This window comes from Rhinolophus hipposideros, assembly GCF_964194185.1.
Source record: "Rhinolophus hipposideros genome assembly, chromosome: 25".
In the NCBI taxonomy this organism is placed as follows: domain Eukaryota; kingdom Metazoa; phylum Chordata; class Mammalia; order Chiroptera; family Rhinolophidae; genus Rhinolophus; species Rhinolophus hipposideros.
In genome coordinates, this window is record NC_138071.1 from 29,019,019 (window position 1) to 29,029,422 (window position 10,404).

At 45.9% G+C, this 10,404-nt stretch overlaps 1 long non-coding RNA gene across 1 annotated transcript; it reads right to left on the reverse strand.

Moving 5' to 3' along the window:
- Positions 1-1,460: 1,460 nt before the first annotated feature.
- LOC308492905 lies at positions 1,461-9,773 on the reverse strand. The gene is made up of 5 exons (XR_013992587.1): positions 8,997-9,773; positions 6,684-6,915; positions 3,071-4,412; positions 2,615-2,994; positions 1,461-1,965 (listed from the first exon to the last, which is right to left on the reverse strand). It is a non-coding gene; the product is annotated as an uncharacterized lncRNA (long non-coding RNA).
- Between the last annotated feature and the right edge of the window lie 631 nt (positions 9,774-10,404).

The following is a 10,404-nucleotide window of genomic DNA, read 5'->3' on the forward strand; positions in this document are numbered from 1 at the left end:
GACAGGCTCCTAGGCCGCCGTTTCTGGCGGTTGGTCGAGCTCCTGGGTTCTCCGTCGTCGCCCGCAGTAATTCCTTGACCTCAACCTTAGACATTCTGCAGACTTGCAGAATCGGGTTTGCTGGTATTTTGTCGAGAATGTTTGCATCTATGTTCATCAGGGATGTTGGCCTGTAATTCTCTCTTTTGGTGGTGTCTCTGCTTTGGGTATCAGGCCGGCCTCGCAGAATGAGTTTGGAAGTGTTCCTTCCTCCTTCATGTTTCGGCATCCTTTGAGAAGGATCGGTGCTAATGCTTCTTTAAATGTGCTGTGGAAATTCACCCGTGAAGCCGTCTGGTCCCGGACTTTTGTTTGTTGGGAGCTTGTCAATTACTGTTTGATGGCGTTGCTAGTAATCTGCCAGAATTTCTGTTTCTTCCTGGCTCAGGCTTGGATTTTAGTTTTTCATCAAAATTGGGAACTGGCAAATAGCTCACGGGTCGTGTACTCTAAACAACACTCGATTTTTGTGTAGGAGAAAACAGAGGGCAGGGCTGACACGGTGCTCGTAGAGGCTGGAGAAGTGGTGGGTGGTGAGACTGCACATGCACACGGACATAGGCCATACAGACACAGCGACTTCTGACCGTGGCCTGGAGATTACCCATCACCCACGGCAGCCAGCCCAGGAGGCCAGACCTCAGTCTCCAGCACCTGTGACCGTGACCATCAGAAGTGGCCAGAATGGTCAGGATCTGAGCCACGACTGCCAGCTTCCCTAATTTTTGTCCCCATTTCCAACTTCAGATCAACTGGGAAAAGCCAAATGCATTCCCGCAACCAGTCACAGGGGAGCCTGACTTCTCGTTGTCGCCCCCACGCCCTTCAGGCACACCTGAGCCCCCTTTCCATTAGGGAGCCGTCCCGCCCCCGTAGCCTTTGAGCCTCTGTCAGCACAAGTGCTGGTGGCCGGGCCTGCGCCAGCCCCCTGGCTCGGTGGCCATGGTTGCTTCTTTGCTCGCACAGCGGAGGAGCAGGGCATGGCCACCGGGCCTCCTGTCCCTCCCCAGCTCTCTGCACAGAGCCCCGCCACATTTACAGTGGGGCTCACCTTCCTCACTTGTGTTTGCACATTTTTCTTTGTAATTTTCCCTAAAGCTGGCGGGCCCATCCCCAGCCAGCCCTGGGTCATTTGGGGGCTGCCCAGTGCTGCCTGTGGAGGGCCCTGTGTTAGGGTGTGTGTGCGTCATGGCTGGTGCCCTCAGGTGTGACCGAGCTTTAATTTTCCAGGGAGGCCGTTCCTTGTTTGAATGTTTTCTCGGTCGCTGTCCACAACGACAATTTAAAATGCAGCTCACACTGTGAAGTCAGATTGATTTATAAACCTGGCACATCATTTTTACAGCAAAATTCCACTAGGTTTACAATGTATCCCATAGAAAAATCATTTTAAAGAACTCATAATGATTTATAGTCCTGAATTCAAACTCCTCCTAAAAACAAATATTTCAGTAAATAACCTCAGAGGGAGGAAAAAAAATACAAAATCCCAACATCTGATGAGAAAAAATGTTAGTTTTGCAAGAAATTAGTTACTGCTGTTTGGTGAGACAGAGTTCCCTTGGTCTGAGAGGTTTGCAGCCTTAATATATATATTTTTAAAGATTTTACTGGGGAAGGGGAACAGGACTTTATTGGGGAACAGTGTGTACTTCCAGGACTTTTTTCCAAGTCAAGTTGTTGTCCTTTCAGTCTTAGTTGTGGAGGGCGCAGCTCAGCTCCAGGGCCGGTTACCGTTGCTAGTTGCAGGGGGCACAGCCCACCATCCCTTGCGGGACTCGAGGCGTTGAACTGGCAACCTTGTGGTTGAGAGCCCACTGGCCCACGTGGGAATTGAACCGGCAGCCTTCGGAGTTAGGAGCATGGAGCTCTAACTGCCTGAGCCACCGGGCCGGCCCACCTTAATATTTTTAACGCTCCGTAAACCTGAATATGGGAAGTAAAGACATGACTATTAATTGTGAGTCTGACCAATTTTCTGGCCCTTCACACGTTCTGAGAACAACAGCACTGGTTCTCAAGGGGTGGGGACAGGGAGTGTCACTGTTGGAGCTTGTAGAATGTGGAAATCTGGACCTCCTGTCCCTTCCCAAGGGGGGCAGGCCAGGCGATCCAGTGCACATGACTGCAGTGGTACTCCGGCTCATTTCAGGAAGTATGGACAGGCTCACGCCGCTTCTCCACCTTCCAACCACTGGGGTAAGACATGCCATGTCCTGGATAACAAGAGGTCTCCTTAAGACAAGCTGAGTCAGTGACATTAGGTCAACATCAGCCTCTGAAGGCTGGGATGGCCTTCGAAGGGGAGAGAAGTGACAGAGGCAGGAGGGGCGGGAGGGGGTTGGTCTATGTCAGGTCCAAGCAGCTTCCTGCAGCCAGACCCCCACCCTCCCGGCCTGGTCCCCCCCACCCGTCCCTCTTATTTGATCCTTGCCCCCTCTGCCCTGGTCACTCACACAATCGAGCCTTGATTGCATGGAAGCTGGGACCCTTGGAGTTACCAGTGCCTGGCCCCCAAAAAGCATAGACCCCAGGTAGACGGAGAGCAGACCGTTACCAGAAATAAATTACCTACATTAAAACAATGGTTGCCAAAGGACAGTCAAGAAGGAAAACACAGTCAAGAATTCAGTCTTGAGATTTTACAGCCTCAGTTTTCTGACTCTTGAACACGCGTTCTTGGAACATAACCTTGGGGGAATCTGCGGAGGGATTTTCCTGTGGGGGAATGTGGGACTCCCACATCCAGTGCCTTTGTTAAACCAGAAGTGACATTGTTTGTGTCGACATGTTTTAATCAGATTTTGAAGATGCTCTACTGTCTGAAGATGAAAGGAAGGCTTGTTGGAGTAGTATTTCCTAGTCTGCTCTTTTGTCCAACTAGATCAATGAACTCACTGGGTGCCTAGGAAAATGACTGCATTTTGTGGCTGTGGCAGCTTCAAAATCAAGTAGCTGTAAAAAAAAAAAAAAAAGTTCTAAAATTATTCAGACATGTTTTGCAACTCGAAATATGTACATCCTCATTTACCTTCCAATCCCGGAGAAGATCGCCTCTTCAGTGATGACCCCTTTTTTACGTTTACAATGTCAGTCAGTGCCACCTCTCCAGAGGGTGGACGTGCCCTTCTCATGACACAAAGCCGGCAAGGTCTCTGAGACGGACTCACTGTCACCACTACTCCTTAATTGAAAAACTGTTTCTTAAAGGCTGCCTGTGTCCCCTGGCTCTTGGTCCCCACCTAGCTAGATGCATTACACAAGTCATAGAAGGCGTCCAGCTTTGAGCTTCTTCAGAACCACATTGGCGATCCCACAAATGTCTGTCAGCACCGAGCAGCTGGGGGTGACTTTGCTGACTGCCCTAGGTCTCAGGGTCCCACCAACTAGACTGGTGGCCGGTCCCTAGGAAAAGGGCTTGCCGTGCACTGGAAAGCCCCAGGCTTAGGTTGATGCTTTGGTTCCCGAAACTCATTTCTGTTTTCTTTTGTTTTTAACACCCATTTGATGAACTGATGGGAATATCAGCATTAGATGAAATAAACTATTGAGAACTTGGACGTCCAAACAGGCATCACTTTTAAAACTGCAAATCGTTAGCTGGTTCACAGACCTTCGCTGTGACAAGCATATTGCATTACGTGGCCTAACGGGGTCTGTTCTGCTCCCATAGGTCAGCCCTATGCTCGCCCAGCAGGAAATTTATTGCGAAAGAAATTATTCTGACTGGAAAGGAAAAGAAAAATGTGAATTTTTCACTAAATACTAGAAGATAAATAGAATATGTGATGAGTCACATTTCAGGTAGAAAGGGGCTTAGTGTATGCTCCGTTTGCTCTCTTGCCTCACCGTGTAACACATGCAAAATTTCTGTGTGAGAATAAAAGAGAATACAGAATTAATAAGATGTTGCATTTCAAACAAGTTTTAAGATACTGGTGTTGGTGCCCTAGAAAAGAAAAAGCATGATATTATGAAAAACGTGTCAACTCAGTTACTTTAAATGAACAAAAAGAGCTGATATTTAAACGAAATATACAGTATATTTTCCCAGGCTGAAAAATTCCTTTGTAATGCAATACATCGGGTTCCAATTTTAAACGATGCACCTCACGAATGTGGAGTTCTGGAAATCTTGTTTTCCTAAAGCAGAATATCCTACACCGCATGGTTTGAACTCACCTGTTTTTCTTTGAATAAATGGAGCAAAGAGAGTGTACACGACACTTAGGGCAGTGACTCTTGCAGGAGTTCAGATTTCTGGACATTCTCCAAAGGATGGGAACAATGTCGCTATTCATGGGCCCTTCACGTAGCCTCAACATCTCCAGTCAACCCTCCTTCTCCTGGTCCTTCTCATTATCACCAACGTGCTGGGCAATGTTTAAGGAGATTGGAGAATCAAATTGTGGGCCTGGCTGGTTTGGGAGCATTTATTCAATTGTTGATCCAATTAACAGGCTTCTAACAACTTATGTTTATAAAATGCATCCCGTATAACCCAGAAATACTAGACAGAAATACAAGACCCTTAAATCCTCAAACATACTTTCCGCCCATGTTCCCAAAAGGGGCCTTTCTCAGGGAGCTGTCCACGCGCAGGGCTGACGGCCGCCAGTGGCTGCCATCACCAAGGCTCTCAGGTGCCTACTGTGACATTGTCAGCACTTCTAAGAAAGGCAAATCATGTTCTCTCTTTGTTGTTTTCTTCTGAAACATATTTGACAACCCGTCTTTTATTAACACTGGCTTTCTTTGAGATGATTCTTCCGTACACCACTATGCTACTTCAGCACAAGGTATGAATCACGGACTAAGAAGGACAGGTTGGTTCCTCTATAAAGAATGTCTATGTCTTAATTGTCTCCAAAGCTTGGCATGGTAATTGAAAATTCAAAGGTCAAAAGTTCTACTTTGTTTTTCTTATTTTTTCAGGAAATCAAGAGGCCAACAACACAAAGATTGATAGAAATACATTTTCCTTGTCTCTTCTGCACATTATACTCAGCAGGGAAAGATGTCAGGCTGACAGGACTTGGCACTGTTTTCTATCTAAAGGTGAATATGCCTTAGTACATCAACTAATAGAGATGCTGCCTTATGGATAAAAGGACTAACAGACAAATCATGAACGAGGTCATCATGAAGGAGAGGGAACATTGGGAAACATGGTAAACCTCCATAGTAATCAGATACAAACGAAAGCCTAAACTGAGATGTCATGATTCCCCAATCAAATTATCCCGCACACAAAAAATGTATTAATCCCAGGAACTGTAGGAGAGGAAAAATCGGTCCAGTCTTTCTGCCGGGGGATGCAGCCAGCGATTCAAGAACATTAAAAGTGTTCATAGCCGTTGACTCATGAATGACCCTCTTGGGACCCTAATCCAAGAAAAAAATCTCAAATCCAAAGATACATGGACGAGATCACTCATTCCAGCAGTATATATAACAGAAAAACACAGGACACACTCTAAATATCGCTGACAGAACAGTTAACTAAATTATAACATAGTCAGATGATTATAAATATTTAGTCAATAAAATCATGACTATACATCCTTTCAGAGATAAGCATCTGAAAGGATATAGGCAAATGTCTCTAAATAGTAGGATTAAAGACATTTTTTTTCATGCAATTCTTTTGCTTACCTATGTATTTTAGTTATATATGCAATAAGCATGTTTGTTTCAGTAATAAGGACAACTCTTAAAAGAGAATTCAGTTTAGAAATATATTTACTAAGAGTGTGTGAGCAAATGCTTATGATGAAATAGTAAGTGGATAAAAGGAAGATATAAATGTTACATTCAGTATGAGCCCAACTGTAAAATACACATAAAGGAAGGAAATATACTGACAAGTTGAAAGTGATTATCACTAATGTCTGGGTATGGGTAATCTTATTCTTTTCTCTATTTCAACTTTTCTGCAGTGAGCAAGCATTACTTTTAGTAGCAGGAAAAAAAAATAATGAAAAAATGAACCTTGAACCATAACTTGTACCATAATAAAAATGAACTCAAAATGGATCACAGACATAAATGTAAAACCTAAAATCATAAAACATCTAGAAGAAAATCGTTAAGCAAAGATTACTTAGGACACCAAAACCACAACCCATAAAAGAAAAAAACTGATATATCAGATTTCATCAGAATTACAAACTTCTGCTCTTTGAAAGCTATTGAAACATATAAAAACACAAGCCATTGACTGGGAGAAATTCTTTGCAAAACACACACATAATAAAAAAACTTGCAGCCATTATATAAAAAGAATGTAAAATACACATCCATTATATAAAAAGAATTCTCTGAAGTTGATAATAAGAAATAACCCAATTGAAAAATAGGCAAAAGATTTGAACAAAGACCTATGGATGGCAAATAAGCACACAAAAAGACGCTCAATATCCTTAGTCATGTTAGGGAAATAAATGCAAATGAAACCATATTGAAATAGCACAATACCAAGTACTGGCCAGGCTAGAGCAACTCTCTCTCTCACACTCTGCTGTTGGAGACGCACAATGGCAGCCAACTCTGCAGTTTCTCATAGTTAACATACACTCCCCATATGACCCAGCAATTTCTCTCCCATGGACCCAAAGGAAACCAAAATACGTTCACTCACAAACCTGTACACGAATGTTTAGAGCGCTTCATTCCTAACCATCAGCAAGCAGACATAACCCAGACCAGCTGGAGAATGCACAAGGCAAGTGGGGGCCGTCTTTACAACGGGAGGCCACTCAAGCCTGGACCACTCAGCAACGCAGATGGCCCCCAGTGAACTTTGCTGAGTAGAAAGAGCCAGGCTTCCAGACGACACGTGTGGTTCCATTTCTGTGATTTCACTTGTATGACATCCTAGGAAAGACAAAAACAGACCTGTGGTTGCCAAGGGCTGGGGCTGGGGAAGGAATTTAGGGAGATTTGGAACTATTCTACATCTTGGCTGAGCTTATATAACTCCGTGCATTGGTCAGAATGCAGAGAACTGCACACTAAAAACTGAATATTTGCTCTTTAATTCCATGGACAAAGTTTCATGATTGTCAGGGAGATGAGAAGGTTCTGGAGATGGATGGTAGTGATGATTGTGCAATAGTATGAATGTATTTAATGGTACTGAACTGTACATTTAAAAATGGTTGAAATGGAAATTTATGTTTTGCGTATTTTACCACCGTAAAAAACAAAGTAGCATAGTTGCCGGATATTAATTTTTTTTTAGATATCCTAGCTTCCTTTTGGGTAGTGATTGTATTTTAAAGCACATTCATGTCTGTCACATTATGGACCCTTACACCATCCCAGCGACGCCCACTGGGCTTCCAATGAATGACCCCTTTGAAAAGTCAGAAAACTGGTCCAGGTGGCCCAGTGACCTAAGCCCCAAGGCCTGCAGGTGGCGCCCTTTCCCTCCGTGTCATCAGCACCAATCAGCCTCTTCAGCTGCAGAAAGGATTAGGTGCTCCTTCCTTCTCCTTTGCTGAGTGACAGGTGACCACCGAGGTGTGGCCTGGAGCTACCTGTGGATCTTTGGCAACAAGGCCAATTCGATCACTAATTAATTTCACTCAGTAGCCCAAGCAAAGGTTGGAGTCATAACACTCAAAGCTCACGTTTGACCAGTGCCTCTGTTTCATTCGTTTTCTGTCACATATAGGAAGCAAGAGCTTTGATGGTGACACTTTAGCTGGGTGCAGTGCACTCTGATAGTTTTTATTCTGTTCTATACCATTTCATTTTTTAACACTGCTGGTCATGGCCCACTAAATTGACTTTATCATCCTGTAATAAGTAGTGAGGGACCCACGATTTGAAAAGCAACTCTAGTGAGCCTGGATACATAACACTTTAGTGTCTTCTTCACCACTTTCTAGGGGAAAGGCTTGAGGGTACACAGAGCCGGTTCAAATATTTGGGAACTAAGTATTTTTTCAAAATTGAAAACTGATTTTATAGAAGAGTCCTTACCTCTCAGGCCTGATTTCCTACTCTGGGACCTGCGGCTGCTGCAACCACGTGTGTGACCCGTTCCTCATACCTCCAGGCACTGTCCTGCCTCAGGGCCTTTGCACTGCTCTTCTTTCTGCCTGAAGAATCTTCCTGCAGACATCCCACAGCCAGGCCCTCACCTCCTGCACGTCTGCTCCAGTGTGACATTCTCGGTCAGGCCTGCCACACTGCAGCCACACTCTGCACCGTTACCCTTCTCGTTTTCTCCTACTCATGGCACTGTCAGCTCCGAAGGAGCTCTTCAGTTCATTTGTTTATTGTTTATTGTGTTTCTCCCAGTTAGACTATAACTCCATACCGACCAGGATCTTTACCTTTTCTTCACTAACATATCCCAACTGAAACAGAGCAGCAGCTGGCAGATATTAACAGGTACTTATGGAATGCTGGGTAAGGGAATGGATGGATGGGTTCGTTTCTTACATATTTTCTATAAATTAGAATAAATGAATGACAAGCTTTACCTTGTATCTGGTCCAGGGGAGAGGAGCTGGGCACATGGCTCTGGGTCTTACCCACCCCCTCCACCCCCAGGCCCGGACTGCACAATGATTCTCAGAGCGTGGGCCTAAGGAGCCCCTCATGCTTCCTACACTGCAGATCCCCACCCCATCCCAGGTTTACTGAACTAGACTATCTGACGCAGTGCGTGGGGGTTTGTGTTTAAACAAGCCCCAGCCCCACCCCAGGGAATCCCTGGTACCGCGGAGAGCTCTTGAGTTAGGAACTGAATTCCGAACCATTGCCTGGTACTAATCAGCTGTTTGGACTTCTCTGTTAGTCGCATGCTGTCAGACTAATTCAGAGTGTGCACATTCTGCTAGCGATAGCTGGTGGTGGTGAAGGTGGAGGTGGTGAGGATGGAGATGGTGGTGATGGGGGGAGGAGTGGGAGTAATCAAGCTGCTGGCATTGAGCAATACTTACTGAATGCCAAGCACCGTCTCAGTGCGTTAACTCCTTTAATCCTCTCCACAGCCCCAGAATTGGCACTATTATCACCCCCGGCCCCCCAAATCTGAGGAGAAGGAGGCAGAGAGGAGGGACATGGTGAGTTTAAGGTCATAGACTGGTTCAAAGCCAGCTGTAGCTGGTCTGGTTTTCTGACTGTACTATTTCACTGCCTTCAGTGTGATTTCAAACGGCTATTTCTTTAAAATAAGAATCAATACATGTTATTTCCTCATCTACCATTTTAGACCAAAAAAAATCTACAGTTAAGTGAAATAAAATCAAGTAGGAATTACTCAGAGGATTGGTTTTTATAAATTTCCACCTAACCCCCAGAGGAGGCCTGAGGTCCCCGCTTTTTGCACCCCTCGTTGCTCTGTGATGCTCTAGGTGGGGCCGGCAGGATGAACCCTGTGTTTGCCGCATGCTGTGTACTCGGAGTCTGGGGAGGGCCCCTGTTGGCTGGCCTGCTGGGCCTTTCCAGGGAGACTGCAGGTTGCCATCTGCCTGCCACTGGGTGAGCGGGAACCTGGGCTCAGGCCCGAGAGCAGACTTTACTAGGACACCCCTGCTCGTCTTCAAACCCTAAGACCAGCTGGGAACCCAGTCACTGGCCCAGTGCCTCAGGCATGGCTGTTTTAAACTCCCCTGGGGCTTGGGGTGACAGGAACACCTCCCTTCCTGCCCCCTCTGCTCTACCCCTGGGACCGTGGGCTTTCCTGAGGGACACCTGAAAAGTGCTTAGTGAGACCCCAGGAATCCTCCCTTTCATACTTAAGTAGGACACGTGGCCTGGGGGCTGAGTGCTGGGCTAACAGCATGGGATTTGAAATGTGTGTCCAGACCGGGCTGGGAGGGAGGGCAGCCTGGCATTGCCTAATAACCATCTGTTTCTCTTCCTCGGTAGGAGGGCTTCCGAAGTAATGGGATTTATTCTGGAGTATTTCCTCCACTGTTTGGAGCGTCACCGTGCAAACGGCCTGGCCGTGGAACTGGCCATCACAGCTTTCGAGGCTCAGAGGGTTCTCTGTGCTTCCCACATGAGCCAACAGCACCTGAGACAGAGGTGAGTATCCAACAGAAAAAGCTGGCGAGGGGGCAGACCCATAGGCTCTTACCTCCGCGAGCAGGAGGAACGGCACTGCGGGCAGGTCCCAGGCTGCGCATTAAGGAGAGAGCAAAACAACGTGTGTGTGTGTGTGTGTGTGTGTGTGTGTACATGCTGGAGTTCTGTTCCCATAAGAAATGAGGAGAAAAAGCAAGCACGTGAATTATCTGTTCACTTGTGCAGAAAAAGAAACTCAGGAAGGAGATAACATAAATAAATGAGATTGGTTATCTCTAGGGGATAGTGGGAATTGGGTGGAAAAATGAGGGAGTGGGA